This window comes from Pezoporus occidentalis, unplaced genomic scaffold (assembly GCF_034315485.1).
Source record: "Pezoporus occidentalis ecotype Australia unplaced genomic scaffold, CSIRO_AGI_Poc_V1 ctg97, whole genome shotgun sequence".
NCBI lineage: Eukaryota > Metazoa > Chordata > Aves > Psittaciformes > Psittacidae > Pezoporus > Pezoporus occidentalis.
In genome coordinates this window covers 1,688,944-1,704,270 of record NW_026916336.1, presented here as the reverse complement: position 1 = coordinate 1,704,270, position 15,327 = coordinate 1,688,944, and the positions used below count along the sequence as shown (strand labels likewise).

The 15,327-nt window shown below is 40.3% G+C and overlaps 1 protein-coding gene across 5 annotated transcripts in view; it reads left to right on the top strand.

The window, feature by feature from the left end:
- Nucleotides 1–15,327, top strand: part of MAP3K13 (mitogen-activated protein kinase kinase kinase 13) — a 79,769-nt gene that overhangs the window by 26,227 nt on the left and 38,215 nt on the right. For 3 of the 5 annotated variants that reach the window (XM_062606507.1, XM_062606513.1, XM_062606508.1), the window contains exon 3: nt 3,123–3,268. The exons of 1 other annotated variant lie outside the window; for it this stretch is intronic. The gene's annotated coding sequence lies outside the window, so the exon portion shown is untranslated. Of the gene's footprint in view, nt 1–3,122; nt 3,269–13,747; nt 14,260–15,327 lie in introns of those variants that run through there. One more of the 5 variants, XM_062606511.1, reaches the window with a different exon arrangement.

Here is a 15,327-nt window from a genome sequence, read left to right as displayed (position 1 = left end):
TGTTGAAAGCCAATAGAATACTACAAAAGCTGGTGGCAAATGAAAGTGCAGGAAGAGCTAAACTCATGTGGTGGTGAAGGTCCTCCAGCCCCAGAAACCCTTTCTCATCTATGGGCCTGTCAGCTCCTACCTTTGCTACCAGTTATCAAATGGTGTTTGAAAACCTGGCCTCAGAAGGCTGCATTTTTAGTATGAAATTCAATAATTTATTCCAGTGGCATTCTGCCAACTTCGGGCATCTGGTGTCTCGTGGTTTTATGAACATCTCTCTAATTTTATGTGCTGTTTTCTATATATGCAAGCAAGCTATGTTTAAAACTATAGTGTAATCAAATACACTCTTTTTTTTTGTGTGTGTTTTTGATCTTCAAGTCTGTATTATTGTTTCATCTATAGTATCTACTTACAGTATTTGGTTTTTTTTTCTAAGCAAGAAAATAAACCTTGGTTTGTTTACATGCACCATTCCTGTCTTAAAGCAGTGGTAAAAATTGTAATTACTGGCTTTTGGGAGCTTTCTAAAATTGATTTCATAGAGTCATGTAATTTTATTACAAACAAAGGCAAGTATTTCTGTTTTTAATAGATAAAAATTATAAACTCTGAAGTTTGTCAAATAAACCTGTTAAAGTATATGTATATTTACTCTGGGTTTTATCTTAAAGTAATCCCTCCTTACCTCCTTATCAGGAAGGAGTTCTTAACTGCTTAATAAATACACTTCTCAGTGGTGTGCTCATTAGGAATTAAACTACGTATCTATGTGCTATGTTCCCAATTTCTGGGTGTGTTTGCTAAGTGATGTGATCTGTAACAATGTATATACATGTTCATCTGCTTTGGAGTGGTCAAATGTCTACACTTGTAAGGAATTTGGATAGCACGTCTCTTATGTTTCTCTGTTGTATCCCCATCTTGATCTCAGGATGCGTCTGTGAGGCTGCTCTACTGGTGCCACCGAGCTGCTGGCTGTGTGCTTTTGTAAAACTACTTGGGCACCAGCTCCTACTAGAATAGTGCTGGTGCTGGTGGCCAGTGGTTTCAACTTCAGGCAGTGCACACCAGAGCTGGGCTGGCTTATCTCATTTGGAGATTTGCTTGTTCTCTGCAAACTGCTGACTAAAATGGGTGAAGTCCTCCCTGAGGAGCATTGTCACTTGCTTTAGGTAACGCAGTATGAAGGCACAGCAAGAGGCTTTAATGCATTGGTGGAAATACCTTCTGCTCCTGATGGTGGAGCAGTGTAAATGGATGAACAGATTCACTACAGTTGTGTATCTGTCATTGCCAATATTGATGTATTGCTTCCAGGAAAGTGATTGACCTGGAAATTAGTCTGTAAATAAACGGTTAATATGGGGCAATAGCGGCTGCAGGTCAGTAGTTTCTCCTGCAAAGAATATTTCTATGTCCCTCTTTCTATTCCCAAATACAGTGTATGTAGCCTAACCTTGACTTCCTACTGGGAATGTGTAATTACCTTTCCTGGTTGTGTGGCAAATTAGAGAAGGTAAGAGAACTAATACAGATTAAAATAAAATGGCAGTGGTGACAAGACTTAGTGTTCTTGGTAGAAAACCAGCAAATGTGTGCTGGGCTGAGCTATGAGTGACAGGGATTTGGTTTGTAGGACTTGTTTTCATTACTCCTCGGTTAGTAGTTTTTAAGGCATATTCAATAGAAATTATTCATCTTCTGTAATTGTGAACTGTTTTTTCTCAACTGCAGATCTTCACATTTCTTTCCTGTAACAGAGTGTAACTGTTATTCTCTTAAATTGTGTGTATAATTGTAATGACCAAGTCCTAACTCCTTCTGAGATTGTTTTCCTGCTACCATTGAAAGTGACTGTTTCAGAAGGTGTGACTGCTGATAATTTAATGTATGAGAATAAAAGAATATCAGAAAAAGTTGTGAAGAGTGTGGGGTGGATTGCTCTGTGGGAGGGACCCCTAAGAATAAAACCAGCTCCCACTGATAGTCATTGCTGTCTCCCATACAAGAGTGCTGGTGGCACCTTCTTTCTTGCTGAGGACTGGTGTTATACATCCCCTTCTTGTTTCCTCCATAATTTATTAAATAATCCTGAAAGTTAATCTTGGGTTAAATCAAAGTATGCAGTGTTAACGTGTTAGGGGAATGAGCAATGCTTGCTCCTTCTTCTGCAAAATAGAAATACACTAAACTTCCCAAACTTGGGGAGTGGTTTTGAGACCAGTTGGATCACATGAGGCAGATAGTGCCTATATTTTTGCAAGGCCACTCAGCTTATGTTGTCTAAAGTCTCTTCATGCTGGCAAAACAGTTGTGCTGGTATTACTGAATCCCTTCTTCAGTGTTGTAGTAGCCTTGTTGTGTCCATGATGATTAAGGATATATGGAAAGCAATGTTTGAGGGTAGAGGTAATCCTTACTTAAGATCAGTTAGTTTAGTGTTTTGCATTAAAGACTAGCATTAGCCAGTTGCGTAATTTAAAGGTGTTGATTATCTTTAATTTTATGCATAACTGGCTTTAGTCTTTGTAGCCTTGTAGATTTTTGAGGAGTGGGAAGAAGATGCAGTAGGCTCAGGGTTGGCGGTCTCAGTATTCGTTGTCTCTTTGCTTGCATATTTCTGATAGCAAGAGGAATAATGGTATTATGAGTTGTATATACATAGGAGGACTGTAATAACCTATGCTTTTCCTAAAATTTGCTTGAAAGGGAGAAAACAAATAATGTGGAGTTCAGGTAAAACACTAAGTGCGAAAAATCATTAGCAGATTATCTTGAAGCATGTTATTTTGAAGTCTAATCCAATCCTGAATGGTGTAATTTGTAATAAGGAAAGCCTTGAGCTCTTTTACTGGAGCTGCTTGCTTAATTTAGATTAAAATTGTGCCACAAAAGGATTAGAGAGTGTATGCCTGTGCTTAGAAAGGATGTACTAAATGTTTTGAGGCATTTTTCTACTCCAAGCCTCTTTTTTGAATGTGCCTACTTAATTTGGGATGTTTTCTGCTGCGTTTTAATGTGCCAAGTAACATCAGGCTGTGCTAATGGGATGTTTCAGGTTGATCTTAGGAGCATTTATTTAAGTGCATCTTTGGTAGTAGGATTTTGAGTTTTCTTGTTCTTTCTAGGGAGAAGATTTCGGTGCTGGATTGTCCTAAACATTACCTATGGTGCAACTTCAGAGAACAGCTTGATTTATCTGACTTGAAGAGGAAGCACGTGTGCAGTAAGCCAAGAGGACATGGGCTTTCAGTGCATCTGGAAAAATGATCAGGTATCAGCAGTTGTTGACATTTAAACTGTAGTAACCAGTCAGAAGCTGGAGAAGGCATGAAGCGGTAACATACTCACTCCTGCAGTTGTCCTTAAATTTTAGGTATGCTTTCCTTTTGAGGTTAGGGAATGAGGTGAGTTCACCTCTTCTCATGTTATACTGTGTCCATAGCTCAATTGCAGACACCTAATGGGATCCAGTTCAGATGTGGGCAAGTGCCAAAGAGGTGTTTCTGTAGATTGAAGTTAATCTTACAGTGTTCAGATTTTTTTAAATATAACTTGGACTTTGAAAGCGTTTGAATCTCTTAATTCAGGTTTATTAATTCTGAGAGGGGATAATTTTGATATTTTTCATTGTCCTTTGGTGACTGGCTGGAGAATGCAGATATCCTTACAGGAATCCAGGCTCTTGTAGCTAGAGTGGAGACACCAGCAAAGCTCCAGAAAATGCAGTGTTGTGGTTCATTTTGAAATCTGAGCAGGTTATTGGTTTAGTGAGGTAAGAACTCAATGGTTTTAGCTATTTGTTTTCAGGCAGCTGTTCATGATTCAAAAATGATGTCAAATGTCTGGAGTAGTATCAGACTTTGCTATTGGAGGTGAGTGCTCTGAGTAGATACTTTGTTTAGCTGGCTCTCGTGCTGATTCTGTGTCTGATGTCTGTTGCTATAGGTAGTACAGAGCTTGTGCACATCTGGTGTCCTACCTCTGATACTTCCCTTTGGCAATTATCAGCCATGATCAGGGATGTGCTTTAGCAAGCTCCCAGCCCATTTTGTTATAGTAAAGGGGGGGATTCATTAAAAGTAGCTTGGCACTTCTGCGGTAGACAGAATTTGTTTTGTACTTCTGTTCACAGTTGTGCTGTCTGTCTTTGGGAAGAAAGAGCCTGCATCACGGAGGAGGTGACTACTATCGGGGAGCAGCCAGGTTTAGCTTCAGGAGAGGAGCTGTGGGAGGCTGAGCAGTGCAAGGAAGAGGCAGGGAGTGAGAGATGCAGTAGGCAGCCAGGAGTCTGCCACTCGTGTAGGGTAACACTGAGAAGCAGTTCTCAGAGGTGATGACAAACTTCCCTAGGGATCAGACAGCACTGGGCAGAGTTTGCTGCAATTGGAACATTGAGGGCCAAATGGAAGCCTGGGAACAAGGCGAAGCAGGCAGGGGGGGTCTATATAAACCCTTCCTATTTCTAGTCTGACTGACCTACTCCCTCTGAGTTTCCCTTATGGAAAACATTCTAGTTCATAGTCTAAGAAAACTTGGCTCTTTTCTTCAAGGAACTTCCTGCAAGATCTGTGGCAAAAAGTTTTAACTGAAAAGGAGTCCAGGCTCAGGCAGGTGGATCCAGAAAATTTCATTTTCTGAGGAGTGGCCAGCCATGTAAGAGCACCCTTGGGCATGATAGAGCGACCACTTAGGACACAGGTTAGGGGCTTTAAGAGGGCTGTTGTCCTTCAAGTGTACTGTTCTTTCTCTTTGCCCTCTGAGTGAGTCACTGTGGTCTGCTGGCACTTTTGAAACATGATGTAAATGGCTCGAGGTTTCTTTCTTTGTCTCATATTCTCTAATAGTCTAATGTATCAGTGTGAGCTTGTAATATTTTTTGTAACGGAGATCACTGTTGGTGTTAGCAGGACACTTCCTGTGTTATGGATATTGCTCTTTCAAGGAATATACCACCTGTTGAATGTGGGTTTTTTAGTTTAACTACACCTATTTTATGTATTGCAAAATTTGTTAGTTAGCAAATGTTCATATATCTCTGTAAAGAACTGAAAAGGAGCAAAACGTATAAAAATTCTGTAATCTTTTGGGAATTAAGTTTAGAGGAATATTTTTAAAAAATTGTTTCTTGTTTTCTTTATAGATGTTAGCTGAAAAATCTCTTATCCTTGTCTCTAACTGTAAAATCGTGTAAAGTTTTCTTCAGTTAGTGAATGGATATATGCATAATAGAAGAAAACATTTATGTGCTTCGCTTAAGGAGACTAAAAATGGTTTTGTTCTGTAAATATTCTTATGGTTGTATGATCTTTGTCATAAGGAGATAACTTCATGCAGAGAAGGCTACAGCTATGTAAGTTTTAAGAGGTGTCTGAGCCACTTTTGAGTGGGGTTGCAAGAAGAAATGAGATAGAGCTACATTTTGGGATTAATTTCTTAATATAAAAGCTGTCAATTTTTATCTGTTCTATGAGGAGTGGTGGGTGCTGTAGAGGTAGAGCATCCATATATTTAGACTTTAGCTGTCTCTCATTAAGAGCTATAAATAAGGTGAAGTATTTTACTGAAGAATTGAATTCTCCCTTGATGTGAATGTGGTTTCATCTCAATGAAAGCAATTAGTTGCATGAGCTACCCTGTCCTTTCTTCATCAACGACACTTCATCAGTTACTTCATTGGCATTGCTGCTTCTTATTTAGCTTATTTTTTTCAGTTAATAGACAAGGCACTCTATATTGCAGTGCCATATGCATAGCAGCAGTGTAATAGAGGTGGCTTAAGGATAGAAAGTGTGGCTTGTAAGGGGGTCTGACATTTATAGATGGTATGTAATGGGAGAGCAACTGAACCAGGCAAGCTTCTAATTATGTAGCTTGTCATGGTTCTTTCCTCCAGTATATTAATTTTTTGTGAAAAGTATACATGTGTATCCTGTAAACCTTTTCTTATTAATAAGGGGGAAATTAGAGCTTGAGCAGGCTCACATCTGTCTGCTTGAAAAGAAGTGCAGTCACTTTTTTCACTCTGTTTATGGAGGCCTATAGGTTATAAACCACTCTTGTGAAAGGGTTGTCCTGGAAGGTCTTGGGGTTAATGCTTCAGCTGACATGTTTTTGAACGTGCCTCTCATGCTTTCTCTCTTAGCCATTACTTGACTTCACTAATGTGGTGCTTATTTTCCCTGGATAGGCAAAACCTGTGCATTGCAATGCTGACGATTTGATTGAGTTGGTTGGAGTATTAGGAAATCAGCTAACTTTTATGTGCCCTTTTGATGAAGGCTGTTTAAATTTGCTTGTCCCTTAAAGTCAGTTCTGTGACTTAATTCAGAAAGCAAGTGTTCAGTATCTCATACAGTGTCTCCTGAAAGAGTCCTGATTTGGGGTGCCTTCTACATCTTGCTGCATTGTCCAACATTGATCAAAATCACCACTGCCAACAAGTTTAATGTTCTCTATCTGAATATTCTGGACTAAAAATCTGTTAATCATGATTGTAACTGTATAAGGTGTTGTCATAACTTCATGAAACGAGTAATTCTGTGTCAAGAATCAAGAGGATTCTTTTAGGGTCTGCATTTAGCAGCAGCGGAACAGAACAGGTTTTTTTGCGATAGAGGAAAGACAAGCAGAAAGCTCTGAAGCAAAAGCTACTGATAGCCTCGTGACTGATGCTAGTCTTGGAGGAAGATGCTCAGCTGGTTTTATTTGTCTTGAGAATATTTATGTAAAGCTGATCCACTGTTCCTGAAAGAATTGTATCACAGGACTACAGAGAAGACTGTTAGTACTAAATATAGTGCCTAATTCTGGCAGTCTCTGACTTACAAATGCTTGAATTCTGCTGTCAGCAGTTTTTGTAGGATGGTGGTTTTTTTGTTGTTTTTTTTTTTGGTAGAAATCTGAATAATATTCCTCAGAGAGGTTGTGTAACAGTAACAAGGATGAAGGATTTAATTTGGCAAGACCTTATACTGCAAAAGATCAGATTAATTTTTTAGCTTCTGGTCTTGCTGCAAAGCTTTCAGTATTTTGATATCTTCATAGAAGAGGCCTGAAAGGTTCCAAAAGATCATCTTGACCTTTTGCATTAAATCATCATCACTATTACTGGGCAGTTCTTAAGATGATTTTTCTTTTACCTCATAGTGGGAGGCAGTGTGACTTCCTTGAGCTGCTGTTTTCACTGTTTACCATTTAGAAAAGTTCTTCTAGTGGCCTAGGTAAATTTTTCTTGTTGCATTTTGGGTCCAGTGCTCTTCCTACTCAGCACAGATGTGGAGGATAGATTTCCTCTTTCTTTGCAGAAACTGGTTTTTATCTTTAAAGAATACATCATACCTCAATCTTAGCTTCTTTTTTTACTCTGTTCAGATGGAGTAACCCCAGTGAGTTAGCTCACTCATCCCTCATAGCTCTCCTTACTGTCTTCTTGTACTTCTGGCATGGTTTCTCTCTTTCTTGACAAGCCTGACCCATAAATGGACTTTACCAAAGGCCTTATAAAAACTAAGTAGATTGGGAATTTCTGCTTCTTCAAAGGATAGAAGTTGCCTTGTTTGTGACAACTTGGTATTCATAATTTGTGCTCAGTCTGTGATCCTCTCTACCTTGAATCCTTATCTACACACCAGCTGCTCAGCAGCTGATTCTATATTTATTCAGGTGATTTTTTTTCCTCTGAACAGAACTTGACCTTAGGGAATTGTACCACATTTTTTAATCACTTCTTCAGTTTCATTAATTCCTCCCTGCAATAGCTTCCCATTTATGCATGCCTTTTTATAGGAATATGTTGTTTTATGGGAATAACATAAATTACAGGACTTTTCTTTCCAGATGGCACTAATATTGAGGCTTCGTTGTCAGGTCTCTCATTTCTTTTGCAGGCTCCTAACCTGGGAGAGGAAAGGTGGCTGTAGCTCAGTTGGCTTTAAATGTGTCCCTTAGAACAGCTAATTATGCATACTTATTTTTACTTGCAGTATTTCTCACTGCTGACAATTCTACTAGAGTCAATTATTGTTACGGAAGACTTCATTTTGGCATGTTCTCTAGAACAAATAGATCTGCTTTTTTCACATGGCCTCTGCTAATGATTCTGCAAATGATTTCTAGAGGAAAAAAAACAGCAGAGAAACACATTTTTCATTTTTCTAGTTGTATTACCCTACTCCTGACTATCTGTATTCAGGCTGACTTCCTGTTTGTTCATCCTCTCCTTGATAATTGTACAGCCCATTGTCTGATTTCAACCACATGTTAGAGATGGAGGTTTTAAGATAATGAAATTCCAACAGGTTTTGCACAAACAGATGGGGAGCTTGGAAAGAGATAAATGAAGTGCCCTCACACACCCCTGACTAAGGGAAAGCACGTGGCCAGAGTCCATGTAGTTTCAGGTGTCAGAGACTTCCCTCAAGGAGGAACACCTTAGTTAGCAGCTTCCCCAGACACAAGGGTGCTGTCTATGTGCACGTTCTGCTTTATGTGTCTCCTCTGTGCTTCCTGCCAGCTGGCCATGATGACTGTAAATCTGGAAAGACTGTTGTTCACTTGCTGCATTAACTGCCTTTTTAGCAGCAAGGAAATAGGCTGTCATGTCTCTTCTGTAGTAGTGCTTTCTTTCCTGATGGAGTTCCAGAGCTTTTCTTTATGGTGGAACCAGGCCATCTTCCTTCAGGAAGATAAAAATCTGCAAAGGTAGTCTTTTGAGCTTCCCCAGCCTTATCAGTGCATGTTGCTTTTGTTGTAGTGGCATGCCTTTTCCTAAAACTGCACAGACTTCTGTCTTTGTGAGGAACCTGAAAATCAGGGCACCTCTGGAAAGAGTAGATGTGCTGGGAAAATCACCCGGAAACTCCTTAAAAAAGAATGTATACCAGCCTCAGGCTTAACGAAGGAAAGGCGTTAATGACTTTAAGCTGAAAGAGAGATTTAGATTATATATTAGGAAGAAATTCTTCCCTGTGAGGGTGGTGAGGTGCTGGCTCAGGTTGCCCAGAGAAGCTGTGGCTGCCCCTTCCCTGGCAGTGTTCAAGGTCAGGTTGGACAGGGCTTGAAGCAAGCAAGCTGCTCTAGTGGAGGGTGTCCCTGCCCATGGTGGGGGGTTGGAACTGGATGAGCTTTAAGGTCCCTTCCAACCCAAACCATTCTGTGATAACGCATTTTGTCTTGTCATTCTAGTGCCTTTAGTGTAATTTTTTTCCCTCTTAGTTCCTGGAGTGTTGATAAAGGCGATACAAGGTTAAAGGAAGTCATCATATAGTCTTATGTGCTCCTACCCATCATATCTTGCAGGGCACACTCAGTCAGAAAACCCCCAACAACTGGCAACTGTGTGAATGACCTTTTTGTTGTAAGAAGCCTCTCTTTAGTCACAGAATTTGGTAACAATTTCATTTGAAGACTGTAGGGTGGTGGTACAAGTGTCCGTGAGTTTGTTTGAATAGCTTTTGGGCAGACAGTTGACTATACGGGTAGCTTTCTCTCAAGCTATTGCACATCTATGAGTTTGCAGCCATCTCAAGCTCTCTGCTTTCATTTTTAAGCAGATGTAAACCTCTCATCATGGCTCACTTATTATGCTGTCTTGTGAGCTGAGGAAGCTCTGATGTTTCTGATCTGAAAGGGTCCAAGCCTTGTTCCAGGGATAGTCCTATTGCCTGTGGAGCAGCAACTTGGTCACCCAAATGTACATCCTAGATTTATCCTACTCCAAAGGCAGCCTCTTAATGGGTGTAGGGTTCATCTTCCAGGTGGTGGCTGTTTAGCTGCCACAGGAGCAGCAAGGCAGAGCCAGGGTCTGGAATCACTATGTCTGTCCTGTTGTAAATGGACTCCCTTTCAAAACAGGGCTCATAGTTATGGCCCTGGCTGAAATTACAACTCACCTGTTCTCATGGTATTGCACATGCCAAAAGATTTGGGGCTTTTTGAGTGTCTTTTTGTCCTTTGGTCACAATTCTTGACTCCTAACTCTTGGTGATGGTCCTGTCAAATTGTAGTTCCTCTTCACCTGCCTGTGCAGGGAGGACTTCTCAAAGTTCCAGATCCAGGGAGATCCTGGTTAGAAGCCTGAAGATCTGATGGTGAAAGGTTTCAGTATGATCCTTTTCCTTTCCGTTGCCCACCCCACTGCTAAGGGTTAGGACATTCAGAAGAGGAATGTACGCCTACAGGTTTGGAAGAGCGGATCAAAGATTTCATGGAGTTTTAGAACTTGACAGTAAAATGTCCCACTAGCTACCCTATCCGTGCAAATATTTACCTAGGCTTTCTCCTGTTAGAGAATCATTTGCTGTTTCACCTCACCTATTTACTAATCTAGGTAGAAAGCTTTTACAGTGGAGTCCCTCTTGCACCTTCAGGTGTGTGTCAGATAAGTTTCTAAGCAGCCTTATTGATGCATGATTATGGAATTAGCCTTTGAGTCACTTTCATCGCTTTTCTAATTTTCTGCTTTTGTTAGTGGAATATGCAACAGTAAGTGTTAGGCATTTACTTTGATTTTTTTTTCTTTGCTTCCCTTTGTGTCTGTTACTGGTCACCATCAGAGACAGGACACTGGGATGAATGGGACTTTGCTGTGATGCAGCAGAACTTTTCCAATCAGAGGTGCTATTAGGATTTTTGCCCAGGATTCAGCATCAAGTTACCAAGGACTACAAATAGCAAACGTATGCTACTTTTTAATATTGGCACAATATTGTTATTCTCAGTCTTCTGCAATTTTAGTAGTTTTCAGGGGTATTAAAATTGAAGGTCACGGGGGTTGGAGAACTTGTTAAATGATTATTTTAGGACTGGGCTGAAATTACTATGATGTGCCAACTTGAAACGTTATGTCTAGCAGATGCTGTATAACATTCCTTGGAGTTGCTAATTGGCTTGAAAGCACTTAATTATCTTCTTTTTCAAAAGTGGCAAACAGATACTTTTTAGCTACTTGTAGCTTTCCTTTTTGCACCCCTTACTGCCACTTTTACCTACTATGTCTCTTAGTGGTCTAGTTACTTAGTTACTCATGTATTCTTTCCGAAATCCTGCTGCCTCTGAACTGTTCACTGGCACTTGTGTGGTCCCTCATGAAGTTTGGGGTTTCTTTAATATCCTTGCTGTACTTTGTACTTTTTTCCCATTTTCACATTGATACTGAGCTAAACTTACCCACAGGATTGTGTTTGGGTGTCTGATAGCTACAGTTCCCTGCATCTACTAGTGGTTTTGTCTAAATGAGGAGGAGGAAAATAATTACTCTTTGTGATACTGATCCACTTAGTTGCCACTGAATGCACTATGTAATGTGTACTGTTAAAATATGTAATCAGTTGCAACCATCCTGTTTTCTAATGCTAATATTATTTGGCTACCAACATGATCTTTTGACGGCCACCAATTTTAGGCCAATGATTGTTTTTCCTTTTCCATCACAAGTTAAAGTAGTTGGCTTGCTTTACATTCAGGACCTTTGTGTTTGGAGATTTTAACCTGAGCTGTTGAGACACAGATGAAATTGAGTGTTGGTATGTTGAACCAAGTCACCATGGAGGATTAAAATCTGAGTTGTATGTGCAAGCTCTTTTCTCCTGCTGGAGTCTTCCTGGAGTTTTGTTCCCACTTATTTCCCCAGCTGGGTGATTGTTTTTTTGTTGTTTTTTTTTTTGTTGTTGTTGTTGTTTTTTTTTAAATGTCACTGCAATTAACTGTTGTAATCCTCCAAAAATTATTTTCCTTTCTATTTTTATTCTGACTTTTCTTGTTCTATAGCAATATTTCTCTTTTTGTTCCACTTATTGCATGTGGTACTGTGCTCCCCCTTCTAGTTCCTGAACTTACCCCTTTTTGCTTTAGGGTAAGAGAGTACATTAACATTTTTGTTTCTGGTCCGAAAATGCCAGGGAAATCTGGAAACTGTTGTTCTTGTGCCACCGTGGTGATGGCAGTTAAAAGCAGTGTTGGGCTCTGAAGGGAAAGGAAAGCAGGGAATCAGAGCAGGTCTAAGTACCCTGGTGCAACTGGGGTTTGAAATAGTGACGCGAAATGATGCCTTTGAAGAGGAGATGTCTCACCATACCTGCACGTCTGCTTCTCCTTTTGTATAGTAGTGCTCAGTCTGCAGTTGTATTGCCTGGATAGAAATCTTATGCCTAGTGTTTTGTGACTTTTAGTTCTTAAACAGTGGATATTTCTTCAACTAAAGCTAACTTGTGCTTTCTTTGGCTTCCAAAGTAGATAACAAGAAATTTGCATTAATTTTAATTTTCTCTGGCCAGCTTTATAAAGCCCAATTAAAAAATCCAAGTCCAAAATCAAAGCTCAATTTATTGTGGCTGCTGTCAAATTTAGAGCACACTGATGCATTTCCATCATTGCAACTTTTTTGTGGGTGATAGTATTGAATAATACACTATGGTACAACTAATACATGAAGATGTGCAAAGAAGCACATGTAGAAGTTCAACAGCTCCCAGGCAGCATCTTTTGACATAACATAACTGGAGAAGAACTGCATGCAGAACTACTGCTCTGGCTGTCCCTTTCCTTGTTTCATGTCAAATATGCATTAAAAATATAAACTACTGCCTTAATATATGTAAACCCCACATATCTTCTCATACACATACATTTTTAGCTAGGCATTGTCTCCGTAGGGGTGGCTGTATTGGCCTCCAGGAAGGCTTTTGCATCCTGCCCTCCTTCTCCCTTCACACAAACTGGAATAACTGGTGCTGGCTCACATGATATCACTCACATAGCACAAAATCCTTGGTTTCTAAACCCAGATCTGCAGTGTTGTTACATCCAGTCCTGGTTTATTTTGGGATGTTACCCAGTTTTCATAAGGAAAGGAGGGATTCTCTCAGACGCTCTCCTGAGATGTGCTCCACCAGAGTAGCTTTTTGGGACATCCTATTTTGGTATAACTGCTTCCTACTTGCTAGCAAAAGAGGTGGTGAAAGTATGGAAATTCTGGCTCAATAATTGTTTAGATTGAGTTTTAAAGGCCAAATTGGTGAATTCTGGTAAACCCTGGGGTGGTGTAATTGCATATCTTACAGCCTACATTCTTCTTTAAACCTTAACCTTAATTCCTAGTTATGCTCATCCCTCCAGTCCTTCCCTCATATTTCAAAGCTACAAAAATAAGGCAAAACTCATGCTCTTACCCTGTCGAGGTCCAAGTTAATCATAGCTGTTCTTGTGCATTCACCACGACATTGCCATCTATTTGAGTGTCCCAAAATGACACCCTGCCTCCTTACATCTGCTGTGCAGTTTTAAGTATGTCCATTGGTATGGAATTGAAAATGAAATGAAAATGGCTGGTAGGCTGCTCTGTGGTTATGTTGTACCCATCATTTATTACGTAGCTGTAAGCGTGAAACTGTACATGCTCCAGTTCTTGTTTCTGAATGTGTGCAATGTTGTGAGCTTGTCTGCCCACTGTTGGGAACGTTTGAGGAGAGCTGAATGCGTGATTTTGTTAGCGCTCCTATTTTTATTTTGTTGGTGCTTTTGCATCACTAATCAAACACAAGCCTCCTATTGTTCTCCCTGCAGCTTCCTCCGGTACATGCTTATATTTAGTTATTTTAATAATAACACCCAGGGTTTGTAATCCTGCAAGCAGCCAGTGAGATGATAAACTCCTTTGCTGATTACTAAATACATTTGATTCATATAACAGATGGCTGTTATTTGATAGGCTGTTGTTATCCAAGCCGTACGGAGGGGCAGAGATTCACTGGAGCAATGACTTGAAGGCATTAGAGGATGTCCTCACCCGCTCCTCTCTGTGGAATGGCAGCAGCGATGCCATTTTACCCAACAGCTTCACTTGGGTCATGAACAACTTGTTTCCAGTGTCCTCTCCTGCACATCGCAGCCCTTCCTGCTCGTGGGGGAGCACCACGGCCTGGCCCCTTGGGGCGGCTCCGCGCTGGGCTCTGGATAGTGGGTACCCAGCTCTGTGGTGGCAGAAGGCTGCCGGCGGTGCCCACGCCGATTGGCTGCCCCCCTGCTCCCTGCTCCCGCTCACCGAATCTGGGAACAGCCCGATTTACATCCATTCATGAATCCTGACGTCAGCACGCTTCGGTGCTTCTTTGCAGCAGGCTGCAGGGTTGTGTGGGTGGAATTTCCTTTTATTTTGCAACACTTCCTTTCCTTTTTTTTTTTCTTTTTTTCTTCTTTTTTTTTTTTTTGCCTTCCATCTTTTTTAAAACAAGAAAATGGAGCATCACATTGGGAATCTTCATCCTTGTGAGTACCTAGATGAAAATGTCTTTTTCTCATTAAGCATGTGGGTTTGTGTGTGTGTGTGTTTAATGGTCAGCTTTACCCTTTCACCATTTATATCAGAAGGACAGATGGATGTTGCATTTGTGATGTGAAAGGGCTGGGGAAAAAATGATGCTGAAAGAAGGGAGCAGGAAACATAAACCTGGATTTATCCATCAGTGCACATAGATCTGATAGCTGGCCTGTCCTTTTGCGTGTCGGTGTGCTAGACATTTTTCAGTTGCAATTTTGCACGTTATCTTCTTGTGCCCCCCTTTTAAAGGGGAAGGGAATGGCAATGGAGAATGGATATATATGGAATATACAGGGAATGACATAAGAATTGCTGAAGATAATATCAAGAAGCAGAACTGTATTTTTTGCCTTCTAGGCAATCATAATTTTTTTCCCCTTGTGGTCTAATCAAACAATTCCTCTGTTGTATTACAGTAATCAATAACTGAATTTTATTTTTGAGATGAAGAAGAGATGTGGTTTTCTTCCTATCAGCCGGGTAGGAATTTGTTCCATTATTATTATTGAAAATAGGAGTTTGAGCTGTCTCTTTTGTGCTGAACACATGATTTTTAGCTCTCATTTTCCTAATAGATGAGGAAGCTAGGAGTAAAGGATACTGTTCACTGGGGCAAGATTTGTCATATTCTTGCTTAGCTTAATGGGGCATGATGTCATGTTTTCTTCCCATGAAGTGGGTGCAGATGCTCTTTTTTTTCTGTTTTGGGGGGGTGGTTTAAATACTGCAATAGCTTCATCACAGCAAGCCACATGCCTCTCATGTAAATGAAAAACTGGGTATTTTAAGTTGATCTGGAGAAAGATGACATCAGGCCTATGTGTTTCGATATACCGATTTTTACTAATAGTCTGTTCAACAGAAGAATCTGGAGGAATATATTTAGATTGATAGTTTTGAAGGAGAAATTATGGGAATATTTGAAATAAAAAACAAATGGCTGAGGTAAAGTGCAAAGAGTCCGCCAGTCTGACTTCCCAGTGTGGGCACTTGTCACAGTGTGTGTGGGTGTGTGT